Source organism: Rhagoletis pomonella, unplaced genomic scaffold (assembly GCF_013731165.1).
Source record: "Rhagoletis pomonella isolate Grant_MI unplaced genomic scaffold, Rhpom_1.0 Rhpom_scaffold_01829, whole genome shotgun sequence".
NCBI lineage: Eukaryota > Metazoa > Arthropoda > Insecta > Diptera > Tephritidae > Rhagoletis > Rhagoletis pomonella.
This window is the reverse complement of record NW_023460383.1, coordinates 1-25,135: the sequence shown is the minus strand read 5'-3', so window position 1 is coordinate 25,135 and position 25,135 is coordinate 1. Positions and strand designations below refer to the sequence as shown.

Below are 25,135 nucleotides of genomic sequence, written 5' to 3'. Positions count from 1 at the left end.
TTTTTTTTATGTATGTTACCGCATAACTTTGGACCACGTCAACCGATTTCGATAATTCTTTTTGCATCGGAAAGGTAGTGTCTCAGAGGTGGTCCCATACTAATCTGGTTGAGATCCGATCAGTGGATCATGAGATATATATATATATATATATATTTTTTATATGGGAGTTGAAGTCGGTTTTTTTTGCTAAAAATTACTTGTTTTACATCTAAAGGGTGAACACACCAAAACTGCGACACTTTGGAAAGCTTATAACTTACCCAAAAAGATTTCAATATTTTGAAATTTAAATACCATAAGTTGACCATGACTTTAGTTGGACGTAGAAGAAATTTCATTTGAATTTGATTCCTAATTGAGTTAAAAATGGCAACCGACTTAGAAACGAGACAAACCATTTTGCACGAGTTTATAAATGATCCGGCCTTAAGTACACGTAAAATTGCTAATAATTAAAGATTGCACTATTCGACAGTTTGTAGGGTTTTAATCGGTACAAATAAGACCTGGTAGTTACGAGAAAACCAGGGAGCGGGTGTTAGCATGGGCAAAGTGATAAAAACAGTGCTCGGAAGGTCCTCAGTGCGTTTTCGCGAGATCCGAAGATTTTGTCGCGTTATGTTGAAAAATCCGTACGGAGATCGCAGTTTTTCGTACAAAAGGTAAAGCGGAAAGCTTCATTGAGATGTTCTACAGGTCAAACAGCGCCAGACCGAGGCGCAAAGTAGAATGTTACAGCGAAATCCCGAATTCGGAAGTTGTATGAATTCTAAATTAAAAAATACAACTGCATTGTTATGGACTTCGAAACCTACTGCTTTAAAAATTCAAAATATATTGCAGGTCAAGATTTTTATACTGGTGCAAGTCGTCAAGATGCCCCTGAAAGTTGTAAGCTGAAGTCCAAATTTCCAAAAAACCATATGGTTTGGCAAGCTATTTGTTCCTGTGGCCGTAAGAGCAGCCCTTTTTCCCATCCGGGACAATGAATGATCAAGTTTATCGGGATGAGTGGCTCAAAAGGCGGTTTCTGTCATTTATCAACAGATAAGGAGTAGGCCACTGTTCTAGGCGGACATGGCAAGCTGCCACTATGCCAAGGACACATTGCCGTGGTATAATGCAAATAACATCAATTTTGTACCTCACGACTGCAATCCACCCAATAGCCCAGAGCTACGTCCTATTGGGGATATTCGTCAATTGTCAAAGGAATCTTGAAGAAAACAGGTGAAACAGTAAAAAATATTGAAGAGTGCAAAACAAAGTAGTTGTGGGCATCGCGTAAAGTCGATGATGCAGTCGTGCAGAACATGATGGCGCGTGTGCGATGAAAATACCGATCACTTGCATATGGAGCAAATAATAACTAATATTTTAACATTTAAATAACATCTAAACTTTCAAGTTATATAATACAAAAAAAATTTCAAAGCCTTCTAGTTTGTTTCTGGTAGTAATTTCTAAGTGTCGCACTTTTGGTGTGTTCACCCTTTATTAAGCCTAACAACAAGTTTAAAAATCTTACGTCCAATTTTACAATAATGTAGCTCAAACCCTGGGGTTGAGCCCTGTTGGTTTAACGTCGCTCAATTAAAGGCTGGTAGATCTCTTCTTCGCAGGCGTGTTATATTTGTTGTGTTGCACAGGCCACTTGCCAGTGGATTTGGGTGGTGTGGTTACGCAGTTTTATCTTGTATTTTTCTCTGCTGCTGTCGATTACAGATTTAACCATCGGTATACCAAGGTCTCTATGTATATTTTCATTGCGGACATACCACGGTGCTCCCGTTAAGGCCCTTAGCGTTTTAGATTGGAATCTTTGGATCCTGTCAATGTTGGTTGCACAGGTCGTACCCCACAGTTGAATACCATACATCCATATAGGCTTAATCACTGTATTATATACAAGTACTTTATAATCTACTTTCAGTTTTGATTTACTGTTTATAAGCCAGTTCACGCTAGCTGACTTTAGCTTCATTTGTGTAATCTTGGTTGATATGTGTTTGCGCCAAGTTAGTCTCCTATCCAAGTGTATTCCTAGATATGTCACCTCATTGGCTTGTGGAATATGGACATTCTGTTCGTTGACTTTTATGCGCCAGTTTGCCAGCCATTCTTCTATGCGTAGTAAATGTTCCTCTAGTACTCCTGAAGCTCTGTTGGGACATTTATTACGACTTACTAAGGCGGTATCATCAGCGAAGGTGGATGTGAGTATATTCTTGCTAGTTGGAATATCTGAAATGTAGATGATATACAGCATAGGCCCGAGTACACTACCTTGAGGAACGCCAGCCGTTATCGACATGTCTTCTGATCTGAAATTAGATACTTTAACAGCAAATTTTCTGTTAGTTATGTATGATTCAAATATTTTGTGGAATTCCGGCGGCAACAATTTTTTAATTTTATATATAAGACCGTCGTGCCACTTTGTCGAATGCTTGTGCCACATCGAGAAAAATTCCAGAGCAGTACTCTCTGAGCTCAAATGCCCTTCTGATTTCATTTGTAATTCGATTAACTTGTTCAATTGTACCATGTTTTTCTCGGAAGCCAAATTGGTGTGCTGGTATTAAATTGCGTTCATGGAGAAAGGAAGATATCTTTGATAGGAGTACTTTTTCGAATACTTTGGAAAGACAGGGCAGTAAGCTTATTGGTCTGTATCAGGACGGCTGTGTTTCGTCTTTTCCAGGTTTGGCTATCATGATTATCTTCGACCTTTTCCATGATTTCGGAAAGTAACCGAATTTGAGGATAGCGTTGAAAAGGTCAGAAAGAATTGCTAGTGCAACATTCGGTAGGTCTATTAGCATTTTCGGAGTTATAAAATCAGCTCCCGGCGATTTCTTTGGATTAAGCTGCTTTACTATAGCTTTTACTTCTAAAGAGTTCGTCTTGCTAGGTGTGTATTTTTGGTTAGCCGTGGCAGCCTGAAGTTGTTCGTTGGACAGTTTGGCTGAAACACATTCTTTAAATGGTGTGAAAAACACTCGGCTCTCTCCTGCTCACTACGAGCCCAGGTTCCACATTGGTTCCTAATTGGCATTTCTGTAGCCACTGGTGGTTTGAAGTATTTTAGCGATTTCCATAGAGAGTATCTTTCAGTAGAATTCGGGGAAAGCTTCTTAATGTACCTTTGCAAGTTGCGATCCTCTGCACGTTTGAGTGCTTGTTTCAGTTTTCTACTGGCAGCTTTATACAGTAGCTGTGAGGTTGGTGAGCGATGGCTCTGCCACTGTCTTCTTAGGCGCCGCTTTTCTGCCACAAGTTTTTCTATTTCGGTATTTGTAACTGATGTATGCGTAGGTGGTACTTGGACTTGATTTGGTGTTGCCTGGCCAGCGGCTGTAGTAAAGGTTTCTTTAAAATGTTCAACAAGGGAGTCTATATCACGCTCGCAGTTAAGTGCAGCGTTTAATTTAAGGTGACTACTGATGTACTTTTTATATTTAAGCCAGTTGGTGTTATTTGAAGTTAGACGAGGCTCAATTTCGATATTTTGGGTCTGTTCATATAGTTTTATTAATATAGGGGAGTGATCGGATGATAGTTCAGGTAGAGTTTCTGCTGTTATGTTATTTCTGTATATGTTTCTTGTAATTGCGAAATCTATTAGGTCTGGTATCTTCTTTATATCGGTAGGCCAGTAAGTAGGTTTACCAGGAGATGTGACCTCTAGTCTATTGTGCCTGTTTATAATGGTATTGTATAGCTGCCGCCCTTTTGAGTTGATAAGGCGTGATCCCCAGTACGTATGCTTTGCGTTGAAGTCGCCTCCTGCCAGGAATCTATTACCCAGGCTATCAAAGAAATCTTTAAAGTCATTTTCAGAAATTAAAAATCGCGGTGGGCAATAAATAGGCGATAGATTCAAGTCTCGGTCGCGGTTTCGTAAGCATATGGTAGTTGCTTGCAGACAGGCTGTTGCTTTTGACTCTAGAATATTGTGCTTTAGACGATTTCTAACCGCTGTGCCTTCATGAGCTTTACCATCTGGGTGATTTGTGGCATAGAATTTGTATCCAGGTATGGAGAAATTATATTTATTTGTTAAATGTGTCTCGGACAATAGCATAACATCTATGTTGTATTCAGTGAGAAATTGACTGAGTTCTAATCTACGCTGGTTTACACCGTTAGCATTCCATAAGCAAATTTTCAATTCACTCATTTTTTATTCACTAAAATTTGCAACAATTGGTTTTGAGCCTTTATGAGGTCTTGAATCACATTTTGCATAGTAGACATGAATTGAGTCATACAATGAGTAAGATTCAATATCATTCCTTCTATGCCACAAGTAGGGGGGTTCGGCTGCATTTGCTCAGTATTATTTCTTTGAATATTTGTTTCTTGATTGGAGTTTGATTTCGCCGTGCTTGGCTGCGTTTGTAGTTTTAACGCGTCGGCAAAAGAAACGTTGGGAACTCGCTGCGCATTGGCAAAAAAGGCTCCTGGTGTAGTGGTTGATGGCGTGAGGTGTTGGTATGTATAAGAGCTAGTTGGAGGGGTGGAAGAGCGTACGGCTGTGTTGCGCTGATTCATGTGAGACTTTAAGTCTTTGTATACAGGGCATCCCCTATAATTGGCGGTGTGGTTACCTCCGCAATTACTGCATTTCTTTACAGCCACATCATGTTTGATAGCCTTGCAAGAAGCGGATGCGTGAAGGTCGCCACAGGCAACACACACTGGGCGCAAGGTACAGTATGTCCTAAAAAGTTTGTTGTTGTAAAATTTTGTTGAATTTTTTGAATTTTTCTACAAAGTTTGAAATTTGGACTTGTCTGGTTTTTGTTAGACAATGAGTTCTATTTTTACAAAAAAAAAAAATAATAAACATTAAACAAACAATGGAAAAATAGCCAAAACTGGTCAAAATGCCGTGCCCTATTAATTTTCACATGCCTGTAATTGCCATTAAGCTACATTAAGCAGTGCTGCCAACTATCTTTAGCTATGAGGTGCCATATTGAGGATAAAAAAATGCCAAAATGTGCCAAATAGAAAAATAAAAGTGCCAAAAAAGGTGTCATCCTTTTTAATCCTTCCCATTTAGCAATAAAATAAGAACCACATTTCTAAAGCAAAAGTGCAATGCCAAAATAAGATTAACCAGTTGAATAATCTTTAGAAATTAGAAAATTTTAGTTGAGAAAAAGAAGTACACGCAAAGGATTTCACAAAAATATATTGAAATATTACTATTTTTGAAAAGTGCCATTTGATGTAAAATAGGGCCAAAAATGGCACGGTTTGAGCCAAGTTGGCAGCCCTGACACTAAGAGCCAGTTTTTCAGTGCATGTCTGTGGTTTAAACTTAGTTTAAACTCCCGAGCTGGCTGGTTTAAACTAAGATTAGCCGATCAGACGTCAGCCAGCTGTTCAATTTAAAATGTGGGACCGTTGTAGGGAACTGAAGAAGGAAGCGAGACGTATTTGCCGCAATAAGAGAGAGGCCGAAATAAGTGTGTGCGAAGAGCTTGAAATGCTAGCCGACAGGAAAAACGCAATTTTACCAGAGGCTTAGGCGACTTACGGAAGGTTTCAAGACCAGGGCGAACTCCTGTAAGAACAACAATGGCGACCTCGTGACCGATGTCCAGAATGTACTTAAATTATGGAGGGAACACTTTTCCACCCTACTGAATGGTAGCAGCGCTGAAATTAGTGGAGAAGGCGAACCCGAGCTCCCAGTCAATGACGATGGAGTCGATGATCCACCACCGGACTATGACTAGGTACGAATAGCGATAGCGCGCTTGAAAACAACAAAGCTGCTCAGCCTGCCAGCTGAGCTACTAAAGTACGGTGGCGAGGAATTGATAAGGTACATGCATCAACTCTTATGCAGAATATGGTCAGATGAACGCATGCCCGACGACTAGAATTTAAGTGTGCTCTGCCCAATCCACAAGAAAGGCGACCCCGCCATACGCGCCAACTACCGCGGAATCAGCCCTCTAAGCATAGGTTATAAGGTCTTATCGAATGTATTGTGCGAAAGACTGAAGCCCACCGTACACGAACTGATTGGACCTTATCAGTGTGGCTTTAGGCCTGGCAAACCACCATAGATCAGGTATTCACAATACGACAAATCTTGGAAAAGACCCGCGAGAATAGGATCGACACACACCATCTATTTGTCGATTTCAAAGCCGCTTTCGACAGCACGAACAGAAGTTGTCTTTATGCCGCGATGTCTGAATTTGATATCCCCGCGAAACTAATACGGCTGTGTAAAATGACGTTGAGCAATACCACCAGCTCCGTCAGAATAGGGAAGGACCTCTCCGAGCCGCTTGATACCAAACGAGGTTTCAGACAAGGTGACTCCCTCTCGCATGATTTCTTTAATTTGATGTTGGAGAAGAACTTAACCGCTCAGGCACAATACTTTACAAGAGCGTACAATTGCTGGCGTATGCCGACGGCATCGATATTACCGGTAAAAACAAGGGCTACGTCTGTTCTGCCTTCTCGGGATTGGATAGAGAAGCAAAGCGAATGGGTCTGGTGGTGAACGAGGACAAAACGAAGTATCTGCTGTCATCACACAAACGGACAGAGCATACGCATCTTGGCACCCACGTCACTGTTGACAGTTACAAGTTTGAAAAAGTAGACGACTTCGTTTATTTGGGAACCAACATTTACACCAATAATAACGTCAACCTTGAAATCCAACGGAGAATCACTCTTGCCAACAAGTGCTACTTTGGACTGAGTAGGCAATTGAGTAGTAAAGTCCTCTCTCGTCGTACAAAGATCACACTCTATAAGCCACTCATCATGCCTGTGCTGGTGTATGGCGAGGAGGCATGGACAGTGAAAACATCTGATGAAGCGGCTCTGGGAGTTTTCGAGAGAAAGATTCTTCGAAAGATTTACGGACTTTTACTCGTTGGCGATGGCGAATACTGCAGACGATTTAACGATGAGGTGTATGAGCTTTACAACGATATAGACATAGTGCAGCGAATTAAAACTTAGCGGCTACGCTGGCTTGGCCATATCGTTCGAATGGACAGAAACGCTCCTGCTCTGAAAGTATTCAACGCGGGCCGCGATGCTGCGTTGGAAAGACCAGGTAGAAAAGGACTTGGCTTCACTTGGCATTTCCAATTGGCGTCAGTTAGCACAGAAGAGAAATGACTGGCATGCTGTTTCGGACTCGGCCAAAATCGCTTGGGCGGTTACAGTGCCAATAAAGAAGAAGAAGAGACAATACATTAGAAGACGGACAAGGCAAAGAGGCATTCGCGTATTTCTGATCGGCACTTAGACTTGCTATTAAGTTGTCGTAGCTAATAAGTACAAACGTATGTAAACGGTTACTGTGAAAAAAGGAATTTATTTAAGTTAACCATTAAAAATTACTATAATCCTATCTATCCTATCCTATATTTATTACGTATAAGTTCCCAAACATAGTTTCAAACCTAAAACTTTACCTATAGTGCTTATTATAACTTTATGACACTCACATATTGACAAGATTTGATCATTTTACCAAAATATTTTTTTATTATATTTATTTATTTATAAAAATATAGTATGTTCTTGGTGCCTAAAGGGTAGTGAAGTGCAACGCGACGCCTGATCTTCGGATGTGATGCTTTACACCTCTCGCTATCAATCTCCTCCTTTTCCTTCACGTTGGTGGCACTGTTAACCGCAACCTGTTGGGGAACAGATAAAGGAAGGTGAAACATCTCCCCTGGCTTGACCCTACATTCGTCCACGGACTAACCCCAATTCCATAACATTTTTTATTTTGTTCGCTTTGAGCTGGTGGTTGCGGTATTCTTTTACCTGAATATGTAGGGGTGACACCCTTCAGAAATGGCTTACGGGCTAATGCTGTGAACGCCTCCGTCCCATTGAAACCCTGGCAGGCCTCGAAGTACGTTCCAATCTCGTCGCCGTTATGTTGGTGGTTGTAGGTAACGGTTGTCACGCCATCCCGTTTTTTGCACTGAATCTGGCCCACCGCATGGCCTTCCTGTTTTCATAGATCCCCATGGGATAGTGACTACAACGCCCCAGCTAGGGGAAAGGCAGCACAGGCGCAAGCGCCTAATGCGCCTTCTACCCCTATGGAGGGCATTTAAGGGGCGGCTCTGGGGGCAACTTCAGGCCGCTCCATGATAACGGGCGTTATGGCGGGACAGGACCCTTTTATTAGGGTTCTTGGCCGCGGCAACGAACTCGGCTCCATTCCTCGGTACCAATGGAGCTGGGTGAAGACAGCTCTGGCAAACGTCATTTCTGAAGTCTTGCTGGAGAACCCCGGAACCGCGCCCGCATGCGGAGATGCCGGCTGGAGCCAGGGCCACTTCAAGGTGGTGGCTTTTGATGATGCGATGTCGGTGGCGCTGTATAAGGCCGCCGTCGCAAAGGTGGGAGCTGTCTATCCTGGAGCAAATATGGAGGTGGTGGACTGGAAAGACATTCCAGTGAGGCCTAGGGCCAGGGCGTGGCTGCCGGGCACGCCATCATCGCCGGAGAGCATCCTTAGGATGCTGCAAATTATCAATCCGGCTCTTCCAACGAGCGATTGGAGGGTCCTACGGGTCGAAGACCCAGATGGACCGGCGAGACAAGTAGTCTTGTCTCTAAACGGGGACTCGATAGAGCCTCTGGAGAGGAGACAGGGCCGAGTCTTCTACGGCCTCGACGAGGTGACCCTAAAGGTCTATCGCCTGGACGCGCAGCGCGCCTCTGATGCCTCAGTGGACATGGACATTGAGGTGCCTGAACCGGAGGGGGATGATCTCTCTGACGCTGAGAGCAGTGCCTCCTCGGAATCCAACCTCGCATTGGCGATGCGGAGGATGTGCGAGGAGGAACTGGTAATCAACGATGGTGAGGACGACGTCGTAGCAGTGGAGGAGGTGGCAGGAACCTCAAATGAGGGTGCTGGAGATCAACCTCCACAGATCTACGGCAACCTCAGCTTCTCTTTTGAGTCGCCTGTACAACGGCGACGTCGATGTCGCGTTCATCCAAGAACCCTGGGTGAATAACTCAAGGGTCTGTGGCCTGAGCGCGGTGGGTTTTAAGCTTCTTATGGAGCGAAATAGAGGTAAAATTACGGCCTGTCTAATGGCAAAGTCGAGTACCATACTGCAGATAGAAGGCGTGTCAATCGTGCTTGTCTCCATTTACATGCCCTATGAGGCAGAGGATCCTCCGCAGTATTTGTTGCGCAAACTGGTGGACGAATCCAGCACAGATTTCCTTCTGATCGGAGGCGATGCTAATCCTCATCATGTACAGTGGGTGAGCTCGAACATCAATAGTCGAGGTGAGTATCTTTTTAACTACCTTTTAGCAACTAATCTCGTGATATATAACAAGGGTTCAGAACCTAGTTTTGTTATGAAAAACCGTGAGGAGGTCATAGACCTTACGCTATGTAACGACAATTTTTTTAGATATGGTTAAAAGCTGGAGAGTTCTTAACGAACACTTTTTTTTCCGACCATAGATATATTAAGACGATTGTGGACTTTTCTCTTACCGCTCCGCAGGTTCGAAAGAACTTAAGGAATACAGACTGGGAAGGTGGGGTGCAATAAGGCCATACGCAATAAAGCCATATGGCAATAAAGCCATATTTTTACGTGAACGGCGGAGCGCGGCGCGGCTGGACGCGAAGGAGAGTAATTGCATGTTTAAGGTGACGTTGTAGTTCAAGGCGGTTTAGTAGTTTTGTTGCGAACTTTTTCCATTGTTCAAATAAAAGAAACATAAAAATTTCAAAGCGAAATAAAGCCATATGGCTTAATTACCAATTGTAATTGGAAATAAAGCCATATCGAATTTATGGCCTTATTACCAAAAATATATGGCTTTATTTCCAATATGGCTTTATTGCGTATGGCCTTATTGCACCCCACCACTGGGAAATCTACAAAGACGCTTTGGAACGTAAGTTACCATATCCGGCACCGGAGTTGGAGAACATGGCTAACTCTTTTACTAGGATTTGTTCAGAACCTTGGCTAAGGCTTGTCGTGACCCTAGACCCAGGGGAAAGCGAAAACCCCACTGGTGGTCCCGAGAGTTGGACGCACGGCGGAAAATCAAAAAATCTGAGTGGCAAAGATATAAGCAGTTGTGGCATGAGTACAAGAAGGCTTTGCGGGAGGCCAAGAGGTCTTCCTGGAGGGATTTCTGTAGTAGTGTCGAGGGTACTTCCGAGACTATCAGATTAAGAAAAATACTGTCGAGATCCTCGAACAAGATCGGGTTTCTGCAGAAGCAAGACGGTTCCTGGACCACGACGGGAGTGGAAACGGTAGGACTGCTCTTGGACACACATTTCGCAAACAGAGGGCTCTGTACACCTTCCTTCGAGTGGGGTAGTAAACGTTCCTGTCACAAGGGAGAGGATTGCTTGGGCGATACAAAGCTTTAAGCTCTATAAAGAGGCGGGGTCGGATGGGATTATTCCCGCACAACTGGCTACGACGCTTGAAACCTTTGTAAGTTGGTTTATGAACATCTTCAGGGCCTGTTTTAAGCTAAACTACATACCGGAGATCTGACTCCGTGTATTTATTTCTAAAGCCGGTAAGGCTTCACACACAAATCCAAAGGATATCAGACCTATTAGCCCCTCTTCCTTTGTGCTTAAAACCCTAGAAAGGAGCTACCTGTCTTACACCATCGATAGTCGACTACTGTCTAACAATCAACATGCTTATCTGAAGGGCAAGTCCACGGAGACGGCGATACATAGCCTGGTCAGTTTTATTGAAAAATCCTTCAGTTACAAAGAGCTTTTAACAATATAAGCTCAGAGGCCATAATACAAGCCTTGAGGGGACCAGAGGTAGACAATTCTCTGGTGGAGTTTATAAGGCTAATAATGTGCAGCATGATCACGGCAAACGTCGTGAGTACTCGGCTTCAAGATATGTGACAAGGGGCACACCACAGGGTGGCGTGCTCGCGCCACTCCTTTGGAACTTAACCGTAATTTCTCTCTTGCGAGAGACGAAATGGGGAGATGTTGTTGCTTATGTGGATGACGTAGCAAACTCTGTGCGAATTGATGCATATTGCACTTCGTGATGTATCAAGATGGTCCACGCCTCTGCGTCAATTCAGAGAAAGTGGTACTTCTTCTCTTTACGAGAAACACCGCTACTTACTCCGCCTGAACTAACCAGGTGACTGTTAAGCAAAATTCTTAGGGGTCATTCTCCACAAAAAACTGAGCTGGAAGGAAAACATACTCCAGCGTTTTGGGTTTGAGCCCGAGTATATGCCGCTGGATCTACACAGCGGTGGTTAGACCGATTCTCCTTTATGGAATTACAGTATGGTAGCCGGCCTTGAGCAAGGCCTCAAATCTTAATATACTCAGCAAATTACAGAGGATTACTATGATCTGCATTAGCGGAGCAATCCGGACAACGCCAAATGATGCCTTTAATGTATTTTTGGATATTCTCCCACTAGATCTAGTGAACCAGCAGATGGCATCTCTTGCTGCACTGCGGTTAAAAGAGACAGGGCAATGGGAATCGGGGTTTCTGGGTCACTCCTACATTCAGAAAAAATATAGCTTTCTTCCGGACTGTACAGACCGTTGTGTTGAAACTCTGGTTCCGGATAGAAACTTCGTCATAAAAATCCCAAGCAGGGAGTAATGGGCAGAAAACTACTATACTCCACCGACAGTATAGTAATTTTCACAGATGGTTCAAAAATGAGCGGCGGAGTGGGAGGGGGGTTCTATTCCTGAAGCCCTGTCCTGAGCCGTTCATTTCGACTACCAGACTACTGTAATGTCTCCTAGGCTGAGGTCTCAATAATAATGGAGGCTGTAAACGAACTTCGTACTGATTTAAAAGGTAAAGAGGTGTTAATCTTTAGTGACAGCCAGGCGGCAATTAAAGATGTGAGCTCCGTCACGATTAAATCAAAAATTGTGCTAGACTGCCGCCGATATCTGCAAGAGATGGCTAAGCAGAACAGTCTAAACCTCACTTGGATTCCCGGTCATAGGGACATTGAGGGTAATTGTATGGCGGACGAACTTGCGAAGGGGGTTACGACCAAACAGATTCTTCCGGGCAAATAACGCATTGGTATGCCCTTCGCCACTTGCAAGCTGCTTTTAAGTAAATTTATCTATGCACGCGCGAGCGAGAGATGGATGCAAACTACGACCTGTCGAACTTCTAGGCAAACTTGGCCTAGGTGGGATCGAAAAAGGTTTCGAAGCTTATACTCTCTATAGAGGGAGGATATATCTCATACAATCGGTGCTCTAACGGGTCACTGCCTTATAGGCGGACATGCAGAACGGCTCGGAGTGCGTTACCATAGATGCTGCAGAAGTTGCAAGAACTAAGAGGAGGAGGAGACAGTTCTCCACCTTCTCTGTAGATGCCCGGCATTATCGAGAAGCAGATTGCGCTTTCTGGGGTATTCTTTCTTTAGTGACCTTGACAAATTAGGAGATTTAAACCCTACATGCCTAACAAGTTTCGTCAAGGATTCAAAATGGTTTAGCATGGGGGGAGGAAAAACTCTTAGTCGTGGTACTACAACGGGCTTTCATTTCATGGCCTATGTGTGTCCCTGCGCAGCAGTGGCAGCCACATCTACCTACCTACATACCTAGTATGTTCTTTGACAAAACCCATATAAATTCAAGTTTCAATCTTCGTGCAACATTAAAAAATAAACAAACTTTCGTAACAATTTCGAGCTTTTTAATTAAATTTTAGCGTAATAAAGTGCAAAATACCGTTGATTTTAGACAATTTTTATTGTTGAAGGTGTTGCTCATTTTGTCCATATAAATAAAATGGATCAACCGAGCGCCTTCGTCTTGACCTGCAGGCTGTGACAGAGCCACAGCCGCTAAGCTTAAACGTAGAATACGTGATATTATTAAGATCACATTCAAGTTAAATTGTATTACTTTTTATATTAGCCTAGATCTTCGGATTTGTGCTGAAGTTAGCTAAGACTTCTGAAACAGCTGGAAACCCTCCTAAATGTAGTTAAGAAATAAACAAATCTCTTGCGTGTAATATTGCGGTACCTACATAAAGGGTGAACACACCAAAATTGCGACACTTAAAAATTACTACCAGAAAGAAACTAGAAGGCTTTGAAATATTTTTTTTTTAGTATAATACTTTGAAGTTTATATATAATTAAAACATTAAAATATTAGTTATTATTTGCTCCATATGCAAGTGATCGGACTTTTCGTCGCACACGCGCCATCATCTTCTGCACGAGTGCATCATCGACTTTACGAGACGCCCACAACCACTTTGTTTTGAATTCTTCGATATTTCTTACAGTTTCACCTGTCTTCTTCAATATCCCTTTCACGATTGACCAATATTCCTCAATAGGGCGTAGCTCTGGGCTATTGGGTGGATTGCAGGCGCGAGGTACAAAATTGATGTTGTTTGCATTATACCACTGCAATGTGTACTTGGCATAGTGGCAGCTTGCCAGGTCCGGCCAGAACAGTGGTCTAGTACCATGTCTCTTGATATATGGCAAAAGACGTTTTTTTAGGCACTCATCCCGATAAACTTGAGCTTTCATTGTCCCGGATGTGAAATAAGGGCTGCCCTTACGGCCACAGGAACAAATAGCTTGCCAAACCATGTATTTTTTTGGAAATTTGGACTTCCTTTTCTGCTTACAGCTTTCTTGACGACTTGCGGCAGTATAAAAATCTTCACCAGCAATATATTTGAAATTTTGAAAGCAGTAGGTTTCGTCGTCCATAACAATGCATTTGTATTTTGTAATTTGGGATTCATACAATTTCCGGCTGCGGGATTTAGCTGTAACATTCTGCTTTGCGTCTCGATCTGGCGCTGTTTGAGCTTTAAAACTTCTCAATGAAGCTTTTCGCTTTACCTTTTGCACGAAAGACTGCGATTTACGAACAGATTTTGCAACAGAACGCGACGAAATCTTCGGATTTCGCGAAAACGCACTGAGGACCTTTCGAGCACTGTTTTTATCACTTTGACCATGCTCACCCCCGCTTCCAGGTTTTCTGGTAACTGCCAGACCTTCCTTGTACCGATTCAAAACCCTGCAAACTGTCGAATGGTGCAATTTGAGAGTTTTGGCAATTTTACGCGCACTTAAGGCCGGATTATTTATAAACTCGTGCAAAATAATTTGTTTCGTTTCTAACTCGGTTGCCATTTTTAACTTAACTAAAAATCAAATTCAAATGAAATTTCTCCTACGTGAAACTAAGGTCATGGTCTACTCATGGCATTTGAGTTTCAAAATATTGAAACCTTTTTAGGTGAGTTATAAGTTTCCCAAAGTGTCGCAATTTTGGTGTGTTCACCCTTTATTTCATGTGCATGATGAATTAAGTTAAATTTGATTTTTTAAATACGTAACAACGCTCCTAAATACAGTTCAGAAATAAAGCCGTTTCAAACCCATTTTATTTGATACCCATACTTTTAATAATTGCTTTAACTTATTAAATAATTTGAGTTTACCTTTTCAAACAGGTGGCAACCCTCTTTAATATTCTATATATTCAAACTAAGGATACCTTACCACCGTCGTTTCATGTCATATTTTAAAATTTCACTTAACTTATGCATTCTTTAATTAAATTCTAAATTTAAAACAGGTGGCAACCCCATTCAAAATATTTTAAAACCAAAACCTTGTCAAACCTTTTTCGAGTGAAACACATATAGGCATTCCCATGGTGGCGCACGTGACAGTCGTACGATTTCAATGTGATCCAAAAAAGTATACCATTTGTTTTCTTTAACTTTTTTGGGCCATTGTATAGCACGTAATTAGCTCTATATTTAACCGAAAAATTAAATCAATCGAACTGCTTGGTCCTGAAATATAAGCATTTAAAGAGAGGTCCGTTACGTGACAAAAAATGGAAGTTGATTTTTTCTTTTCTTACAAAATCGCAAAACTGCGAATTGTGGAAGGCTATTTTGATGAAACTTATTTTGATATGATTTGGAGCAATTCTAGTTCTTTTTAGAGTTTTTTGAATTAATGCAAATTGTTTCAATTCTCTTTTACAACACCAAGTGTGAAACGTGACGTGACGGTTCGTCACGTGACATAAATTTCCATCGTTATATTTTTGTTAATATTGCTTTTAAATGAATTTTCAACGCAAATAAAACATGTATTTTATGTAGAATATACTTTATATTTTGACTTCAGCGCCAAATCAGGGTCAATTTATTAGAAATCTATGATTTATTATGTTTCAACCACATGCGCCAAATTCGAACCAAATCGGACCATAAATACGGTTTTTCGAAATATCTCGACCTTCGCACCACCTAGGAAGACCAATTCATGCAAACATGATTCTTCTTACATAGCCAGTATATATTTTAAAAAGCAGACAAATCGGCCCGTAAATACGTTAGATATAAAACTTTTATTTTTTTTGTCGTGGTGGACCTTCCGCTGGAAACACCCATATTGCGAAATAAAGTTAAAAAAAAACATATTTAACCCATGACAGTTTATACCCACACTTTAACAATTCATTTGACTTAATAAATAATTTCAGTTTAATTTTTTACACAGGTGGAAACCCTTTTTAATATTATAAATGCTCAAACTAAATATTTCCTAATACTCCCTTGTTTGACGCCAATATTTCATTATTTCATAAAATGTAATTTAATTCGACTTTTCAAACAGATGGCAATCCTGTTCAAATTATTTTTAAACCAAAACCTCGTTAAACCTTTTTCGTCTGACACTTGTATTGTGATACATATTTAAATTATCTAATACTCTTAATTCAAAGTCAATTAAATTATAAAATCAGGTGACAACCCCCTACATGCAGTTTAGAAACTAACTTTGTAACAAGGTGGCAATCCTCTGCAAAATATTTTCAAACCGCAACCTCTTTCGTCTCACATCCATATCAGGATATACATTTAAATTTTCTGCCTTTATTTAAGTCGAACTTGCTTTTTGAAACAGGTGGCAACCCTTCTACATATAATTAAGAAATAAAGCCTTTTCAAACCCATTTCGATCGATACTAAGTAATAGTGAAATAATTGATTTAACTTATTTATTGCACATCCGCAGGCCAAGCCCTTTAATTTGATACCTTATTTTGTAAAATCGAACGAACAGTATCTACATATCTGATATGACGAAAATGTTTTCGCGTATTATGCATTCATATGTAGTAAATATGTACATACATACATACATACATACATACACATAGATTACTAAAAGAAAAGAAAAACATTAACTACAAGCAACATATTTACGTATGTATGTATTTACATACATACGCTGCGATTAGGTTATAATATTGCGACATCTGTTGCTCAAAAGCCGAAACACATACACACACTTTTTGTCTAATTATGTCACTTCCAGCGCAAACATGTGTTTACAAGTGCTTTTATATGAAAAATCATTTATGCCCATATATTTGAATAAAATAAACATACTTCGAAAATATCACCCAATACTTCCCATATACCAAACGAAAGGAAAAAACTTGAAACACTAAAGAAAACAAAAACAAAATCATTCGAGCGGTTTCGAGCCTTCTCGTAATAAAAAAAAATTGCTATTTTTTTCAACAATTTTTTGTCTTAGAATGCTCAATATTTGTTGAATTTATATAAAATTTATACACGATAATATTTCAATTGCTCCAAAGAACCTATATACCGAAAGTTATGTCTGCAAATCATAAGTTGCTAGAGCACTTTAAAGGCTCAAAATTTACCACAAAATAAGCCAATATTTAATTGACTACATACAAAAATGAATCTGTCGTAAGGCTTGGAATTTTATCTTTGAAACGCCACACTTTTCTTTGAAATCGCTTCAGTAATTTTCGTGCAATGATCGAAACGTACGACGCATTCTACGTCAAAATGGTCGAACATACCCAGCAAAAAATCGGTAATCGCTTTTAGTGGTAACGTGTTCTAGAACGGATTGCCTTATAATGCCTTCTAATTTTTTCGCTTCTTTTAGGCATTGCTGGTAATGCAGAGCAGAATGTTCTACAAGATTTCATTAATTTCGCTGTAAAGTGAATATTCAAAAATTCTCTTCTACCGTTACTTTCTGTGGAAAATTCAATCTCATAAAAATCATGTTTTACTTTGTTTAATTTACAGCGAAGTTGAAGTCAGTCAATGAAGTGAAGTACATGAGTGAGGAAGTACAATTTTAAGTTTAATTAAATATGCATGTATGTACATTAGACTGTCCCAAAAAACTAACATTGTTTTTTTTTTGACGCATACCCCCTCATTTCATTAGTGTTATCTTAAAAAATATCCGAATCAAAATTTATGCAACTATAACCACGGCAACCCGTGCCGACTTGCAGTCAAAGTTATCAAAATAAGCTTGTTGCAGTTAGCGTGTTTTGTTAATTTACTCATTTGACTTCTTTATAAGACGGTATTACTATACTCCCTACAGTATTAGGACATAATATTTAGTAAATCTGCGTTTTTGGCTTTTTACCTGGTAGGCAGGATTTTTTCCAAAGGACCATATATTATAATATATTTCCAAAAGTTTACACAAAATATAGAGATATGGGTATCAAATAAAAGAAGAATTCGAAACAAGATTAACTATAACTTTTGTTTTCAATTATCCTTCTGGAACATGTCAAAAATGTCCTTTAAAAATATTATCCTTCAAGATTTTTAGTTTTGAATGAGTTTTGAAGAATCTTAGTTTAATTTAAATATTATTAATATATATAAGGATACTAAAGGATAAAAATTTCAAAGGATATTTTTCAAATTTTCTAATTAATACTGCCACATTTATTCTTTAATCAACCCGAGAGGACATGTCAAACACTAAAACACTTTATTTTGTTTATTTAATATTATGAAATGCATTTTTTTAAAGGAGGAAAAGAATTTGTTAAAAAAGTTGAATATAAAAATTTAATTAAAAAATGGTATAAAATTGCAAATTTTCAGGAACTGCACAAATTATTCGACTAAAAACATATAGTTTTGCAGCCTTGTAATACACCCCTTCAAATCCACTATGCTTTTTCCATTGATTAATTTTTTCGATGTCCTTGCGAGAAATTCTGCCGTACATGTGTATGTATCTTTTCTAGTAGAAAAATTTGTGTATCTCCTGAAAATAAACCAAATCATATGCTTTCTTATTTTATATGTCCCTTCAGGCTGTTCAACTGTTGTAAATCAGTACGATATGAAAATTAGGTTTAGTTAAATTTTTTTTATGTCATACGGAAGTACAACCATTATATCAACCCGAGGGGACATGTCAAAGACTAAAACTATTTATTTTGATTATTTAGTATTATGAAAGGTATTTTTTTAAATGAGGAAACAAATTTAAATTAAAGTTAAATTTAATCATTTAATGTTCATCATACGCCCTGTCACACCTATTAAAAAATGTTCTACAATTGCAATCCTTCAGGACATACACAAATTATTCGAATAGAAAACATATCGTTTTGCAGTCTTGTAATACACCGTTAAAAAGCCGCTATACTTTTCGATTAAGATTTTTTTTCGATGTCCTTAGGAGAAATCCTGTCGTCCTCTTAAAAATTTAAAGATGCAGATTTACTAGAAATGCGTTCAAATGTGGGAAACATTTCGATTTTTTGCATTTCCAAAGTTTTCATGGACGATTTGGCAGCCTTAGTTCAAGTTATTAACTAAAACTTTAACTAAAAGTCGGCACGGGTTATCGTTAGCCTATGGCCATAAAACTTCATATATATGCTATTTAGGCTAAAAAGCACAAATATCATATCAAAATTTGCAAACAAGTTTTTTTCCATATATTCTTGGGACAGTCTAATGTGCATACCGATTTTTAAGTAAGATCTAAATACCTAAACACATACATATGTATGTATGTATAAAAACTAATTTATAAAAATTTTAATCATTTAATCTGTATTTTCTGTTTTCAATTTAATATATGTACATAAGTATGTACCTATCTAGGCTTTCTACAGTAGTTTCTCTGTAAGGCATTCTTTGTTCGCTTCTCTGGATTCTATTTATCCATGCGTTCTCCCTTCGTTCGAAGGTAATATTGCGGGTAAGGGCTTACCGCCAATTACATGCCCATGTTAAAATAATGCCTTCTTGAAGCGAAAGGCTAAGCGATTTCCATCGCCTAATTCGATTCCATTTTAACTTCTGTGGTAATCTTGTTTTTTTGCTGGGTACTTTGTATGGAAGAAAATGACTGACATCCTCAACAAAAAATTGCCAAAAATCAACGGTATTTTGTAGCCACTTGAAACTTGCTCTTTATTGCACTGAAATTAGATGGAAAAACTAGAAATTTCTACGAAAGTTTGTTGATTTTTTTTAATGTTCCACAAAGATTGAAACGTGGATTTATGTGGTTTTTGTTGCAGAATATTATATATTTTTATAAACAAATATTTAAAATAAAAATCTGAAGAAAAATATGTGACTACTATATACAACATGGACCAAAAGTTTATACATACAACTTTAGCGATCCTAGTTAGAACAACTTAATTGTTGATGGGGGAATTCACTATAGATCTCTTTATCTTCTGTGTTCTCAAAACATTTTTAATTTTTTTTAAGTATTTAAGTATTGAAAGCTTTATGAGAAAATTTTTTGTGACCACCAGTTTTATTTTAATAAACAATTCTGGATTTGTTAAAGGCTTAATTTAAGCATTTGTAAATTGCACGGCAATTCCAACTCGAACCCCCTAAATTGGTTTGTGCGTTTATCGACATGTTTTCGTGAAGGCCTTTTGACCCAGACCTACGCTTATGCAACTTTAAAGATTTTATACGGTTGTTACACGATTTTTAGTAAAATTCGCTAGAAAATAGGTATCATACGAACGGAGATTCAAACCCTACAAAACAATGAGGCTTCTAAATTACGTATTAGCAGGCAATTAGGATTGTAATACAATAATATCTTAAAATAGACTTTTACAACCATTAATAACATTGCAGACCATCCTAGGTATGGTTGTGCAACAAAACTAACTTAACTTGTGTTAAACAAATTTTGGCAAAAAAAAACAGGCGTGGAGCGGGCAGTGGAAAATGAATAGATGCCTTACAGGAGAAATCAAAATCAGTAAGGCCACATAGCAAGTTTTGAGGCAAGGTTGGGAGTGTTGCACAGGAAATTCACCAGGTTTAGCATATCTGAACAAAGCTTGAAGTCTTACAGGCCAAACTAATTCTCACGCAAACCGTCAATTTTCTGTGAAATATTTCTCCTAAACATGCAAGTTGTATAGGACTAACCAAAATTTAACGGTGTGCGTTAAAAGCTAAATCTATTCCAGTTTTACTTTTTCGTGAAATTTTGATTTGACTTTTCGCCGGCTGAAATGTCAATTTTGTATGGGAACTTCCGGAAGCAATTCTATGTGTGCTATGAAAAAATAAAGAAAAAATTTAAAAGTAATTTAAATACGGTATTATCGTATTTTTGGGTATGTAAAAACCCTGTAAAAAATTTAATTTGCCCCAGTGGATGCAAATGAAACGTGTAAAAGTGCTAAAAATAAATCCATATACATACAGTCGGTGTCAAATGTAAGTGTACACCTTGTTGTAATATAAAATTCACAATTATTTTCATGCGAAATTTTTTTCATTAATTATTTGTGATAATATAGTTCATTCTATAACATAAACCATATAAATCAAAGTTTCACACTTTATATAAGAATCCCAAAAGGTCAAACAATTTTCATCAAAATTTCAAAATTTGTATCCAGAATTTCTTGAAAATTTTTGAGTGTACAGTTTTGTATTGTAGCCCGTTCAATCTTAGTAAAACAAAGTGCAAGTTTCAAGTCGGTAGAAATTACCCTTGAAAGTAATTGACGACTTTGCTCCAATGCGTTTAACAAAAAAAAAATCTGATGTTGTCTGCGTTTTTCTGTACACTGAGATAAATCGCTATACATAATACAAAGTACGATAGTGGTAGCCACGGCTACTAGACTAGCAACTAGACACCAGTTGCCATACATAATAGGGCCATAAGTTTCTCTTACAGCATTATTTGTTGTATATACAGTTTGCCCCCATGGTGAACTAAAACTACAGGCTTTTTTGATTGCAGCCAAATGCCCTGTATGCAGCTCTCAAGAAAACGGTCTAGAAAAAATTGCCATTATTTCGTGTGTGTGTGTCCAAGGAATTTTGACATTTTTGGTACTTCACAGCCTGTTGTCTCACTCTTTCCTCAAGAAATAATGGAACGGGCATATATTTCTGTTGCAAACATGGGTAGCCTTGTGCTCTTTTTTCACAAAAAACTTTAGACAACCGTAGTAGAAAGCGGAGCAAATTCCTTAAGAACTGCGTACTGCCTTAAGGAAATTTGACTCAAGAACCGTTGGGATTATTATTATTATTATAAGAAAACTTCATAGCCATTTCTTGTACGTCATTTTATATGGAGTTTTTGCTTTTCTTGAGAGCTGCATACAGGCCTAAAATGTATTCAACAAAAAGTGATTGAATTTGACATTGCTCTAAGAATAACCATCCTATAAAGTTAAATTGAAAAAATTTTTTATGAATTTTGAATCACTTGTTTATATTTTTTGTCAATCACACCTTGTTTAACACACCTCGATTGCAGCTGTGAATTGGGGAGCGATATGCCGACAATCGAGCGCAAAGGTTTAAACTCTAACAGCCATTTTTCATATTAAATTCAAATAAAAAAATGTTTTTTCACTTAAATTACTTTCGTAAAACTGGCTATGAATGACTACATTTTAAATAAAAATTTCCTGAACAGTATTTTTTTTATGATCCAGTAGATAAGTAACTAATTTTATGTAGGACGTCTGTCGGGTCTGCTAGCATACTATTATAAATGTTAAAAAGAAGACTGTTTTGCTTTTAGTTTTATTTTATGTTATATATTATGTATAATATATGCATTCTGCTGCTAAAATTTGTTCGCGTTTTGTTATTCAGCAACGACATAAAAAGTATTTTAATATGTACTAAACATACATATGTATGTATGCACACCACAGATAAGAGAATGAGGCCAATGCTCAGCGAGGAACTTCATTACATAAACATTTGCGCTTGCGTAGATTACTTTACGGCAAAGGAAACAACAACAAAATGCCACTTAGTTACCAATAAAAAACAACACACTTTAGAACAAACAGAAAACTTTACACAAATTATGTTAATACAATACGTACATACATACATATGCATGTAAGTATTTATGCCTGTACTTGTTTGAGCATATATGTACATACATTTGTATATGCATTTGTATGTACATACATTTGTATATGCATTTGTATATGCATTTGTATGTACATACATATGGAAGTACTTGTACATACATACATTTACTAAAAAAAATGTCATAAGCCAAAAGCGGAATTTTTCAACGAAGTTTTCAATTCACTCCCGAAATTAAAGAAATAAAGATTAATATTCTCTACTCACGCGGAAACTGTTCAAGATTTTACACAATATGAAGCATAAAAGCTTAAACAGACGGCAGCGTTTATCCGGATTAACTCGGACTTAATCCGGATCAACTGCAGTTAATTCCCGAGTTGATCCGGATCAACGCTGTCGTCTGTTTATGCTTTAAGATAACGAAAATTTAGTTTTTGAGTTATGCCAGTCTTTTAGTATAACAGTGATATGGACATATGTTTATAGTATGTATGCATGTGAGACAGTATGTATATACATAATTATTCGTATGAATGTACGTATGTATATACATATGTGCATACGTAAATATAATGTTCGTTCGTAAAAAACAATAGCGCCGATAAAAATCGATGAAATTAAACAAAGCAAAAGTAAAAACAGACTCTACACACATTTCTGCATCTGTACATAGTATGTATACTCGTACACATATTTGTATATACATACATAGATATACGCGCGCTGTTGGTTTTATTTGTTTTTTGGTAACGAAGGCAGACAGGCGTAGTAAACAGAGGTTTATCGCACGTTTCTTTAAAAATCTTACTTGAAAAGTTTCAACTGCGCACAATTTCATTTCACTATTGTTTTAGCATTTTTCACAAATCATTAACGCAAACGCACTGGCCCGACAACCAAAACTCAAAGACTTCCACACAACGACGAACCACCCCACAGACTGAGAGACGGCGCAGCATATAAGCGTATGAAAAACGACTGGAAGAGGTGGAAAAATCAATATTGCCATGCGTCGGCAAAGGCATCGGGCGGCCGGTCGGTAGGTTGCTTTCTTTTATTGCTGTTGTTTATGTTATTGATGGTGCTCTCAGCAAACGCCACTGTCGACGTGGTGTGAAGTCGTGCAACTGAAATGCGAAGTACACCAGCGCAGCCACCAACAATTGCGCCTACTCCCACTACCACCCACCCCAATTTGCTGCCCTTAAAGACTAGACAATGGCGCATGCACTGCACCCTTAAGCTACTCGTGCGACTGACCGCTCCGCTCCCTTATACCAGTCGGGTGTCACTTGTATTTTAAGCTTGCGCGACACGTTGTTCGGTGGTAGGTGAGAATCACGTACATATGTATGTATGTATGTACAAATGTGTTTTATGTATATAGATATGTATGCATGTAAATTTGGTTGTATTTATGTGTATGGGGTGTATATACATAGGTGGATACCCGTGCCCCCTGGATACGAGCCGAGTGTGTACATACATATGTATGAATGTATGTACTCATAGTACGTAGCCAAAAACATACAGAAGAAATCAACTCATGCAACGAAGGACTACTGTCAATAAATTTAATTATATAAACGCACTCCTAAATTTTTGCTGTGTGTTCTATTTTGCTGCTTTGCGCTAAGCATTTTTTATTTTAAGAATTAAAGTACATATTTAATATGTGGTGTCGAGCACGACGATTCTTTATGCTAGCTATTGTTAACTTTCCATTCACTGCTCATGTGCACCGCTCCAAAAAATTCTTTTTGATATCGTAAGCAGAAACAAAAGTAATTTTTAAGCATACATACATATGTTCATACATACATACATACGTACATATATATGTACATATGTATGTACGTACATTTGTATATGTAAATCTGGGAGTGCTTCTGTTCAGAGAGGCAACTGGAGAATATCTCCCACCGCGCCAACGCACTGACGCACATAGGGGTATTTGGCCGATTTAGGCGGCTAAAATTATTTTTATGAAAATTTTAACTAAAAGACGTGTTACGACATATAAAATTGTAAATGTTTAAAATTATGTAAATAGTAGAAGAGGACGTCCAATTATAAGGCCTGTATGCAGTTCTCAAGAAAAGCAAAAATTCCATACAAAATGACGTACATGAAATTTTCTTGTGTAAAATTTTCTTGAGGCAGTACGCAGTTCTTAAGAAATTTGCTACTCTTTCTACTACGGTTTCCTAAAGTTTTTTGTGAAAAAAGAGCACAAGGCAACCCAGGTTTGCAACAGAAATATATGCCCGTTCCATTATTTCTTAAGGAAAGAGTGAGGCAACAGGCTGTGAAGTATCAAAAATGTCAAAATTCCGAAAAAACCGAAATAACGGAAATTTTTTCTTGGCCGTTTTCTTGAGAGCTGCATACAGGGCAATACCACGAAAACAACGAAACTAAAGTTGCTTAAAGTTTGACATATTGCCGTGGTCCGAAAAATAATAGGTTCATTCCTTATCTTTTTGGACTAAAATCTGAAAAGTGTCAAAATGCCAGAGCGTAAGCAAAATGCGCTCACTAAAAGAGAATAACAGGAAAAGTAAAGGAACGCAAAAAACCAAATTTTTAGTCCAAAGAATGGCAACAACAAAGCTAACGTCAAATAAGAATGGAAATGTATGTACAAAACACATTCACACAAGCACAAGCACAATAAACACTTACTATATCAATTATTTTTTGCCTCCTTCCAATTTCAATTCACTTTTTTTACTTTTTAGATTATTCTCACTTTTTGCGTATTCTTTAATTTTCGTTAATTTAAATTTAGTTGAGTTTGACACTTTTCAGGATTTTGCCAGAAAAAATTCTTCTGACTAAATCTGACTACTTCG

General features: G+C 38.4%; 1 protein-coding gene across 3 annotated transcripts in view; it reads right to left on the bottom strand.

The window, feature by feature from the left end:
* The window catches only part of LOC118752767 (DNA-binding protein Ewg-like), a 34,620-nt gene extending 11,210 nt beyond the window's left edge, over positions 1-23,410 (bottom strand). Inside the window, exon 1 of one of the 3 annotated variants that reach the window (XM_036487637.1) lies at positions 23,089-23,410. The gene's annotated coding sequence lies outside the window, so the exon portion shown is untranslated. Of the gene's footprint in view, positions 1-22,988 lie in introns of all 3 variants that reach the window. The other 2 variants (XM_036487636.1, XM_036487638.1) reach the window with 2 other exon arrangements.
* Positions 23,411-25,135: the final 1,725 nt, after the last annotated feature.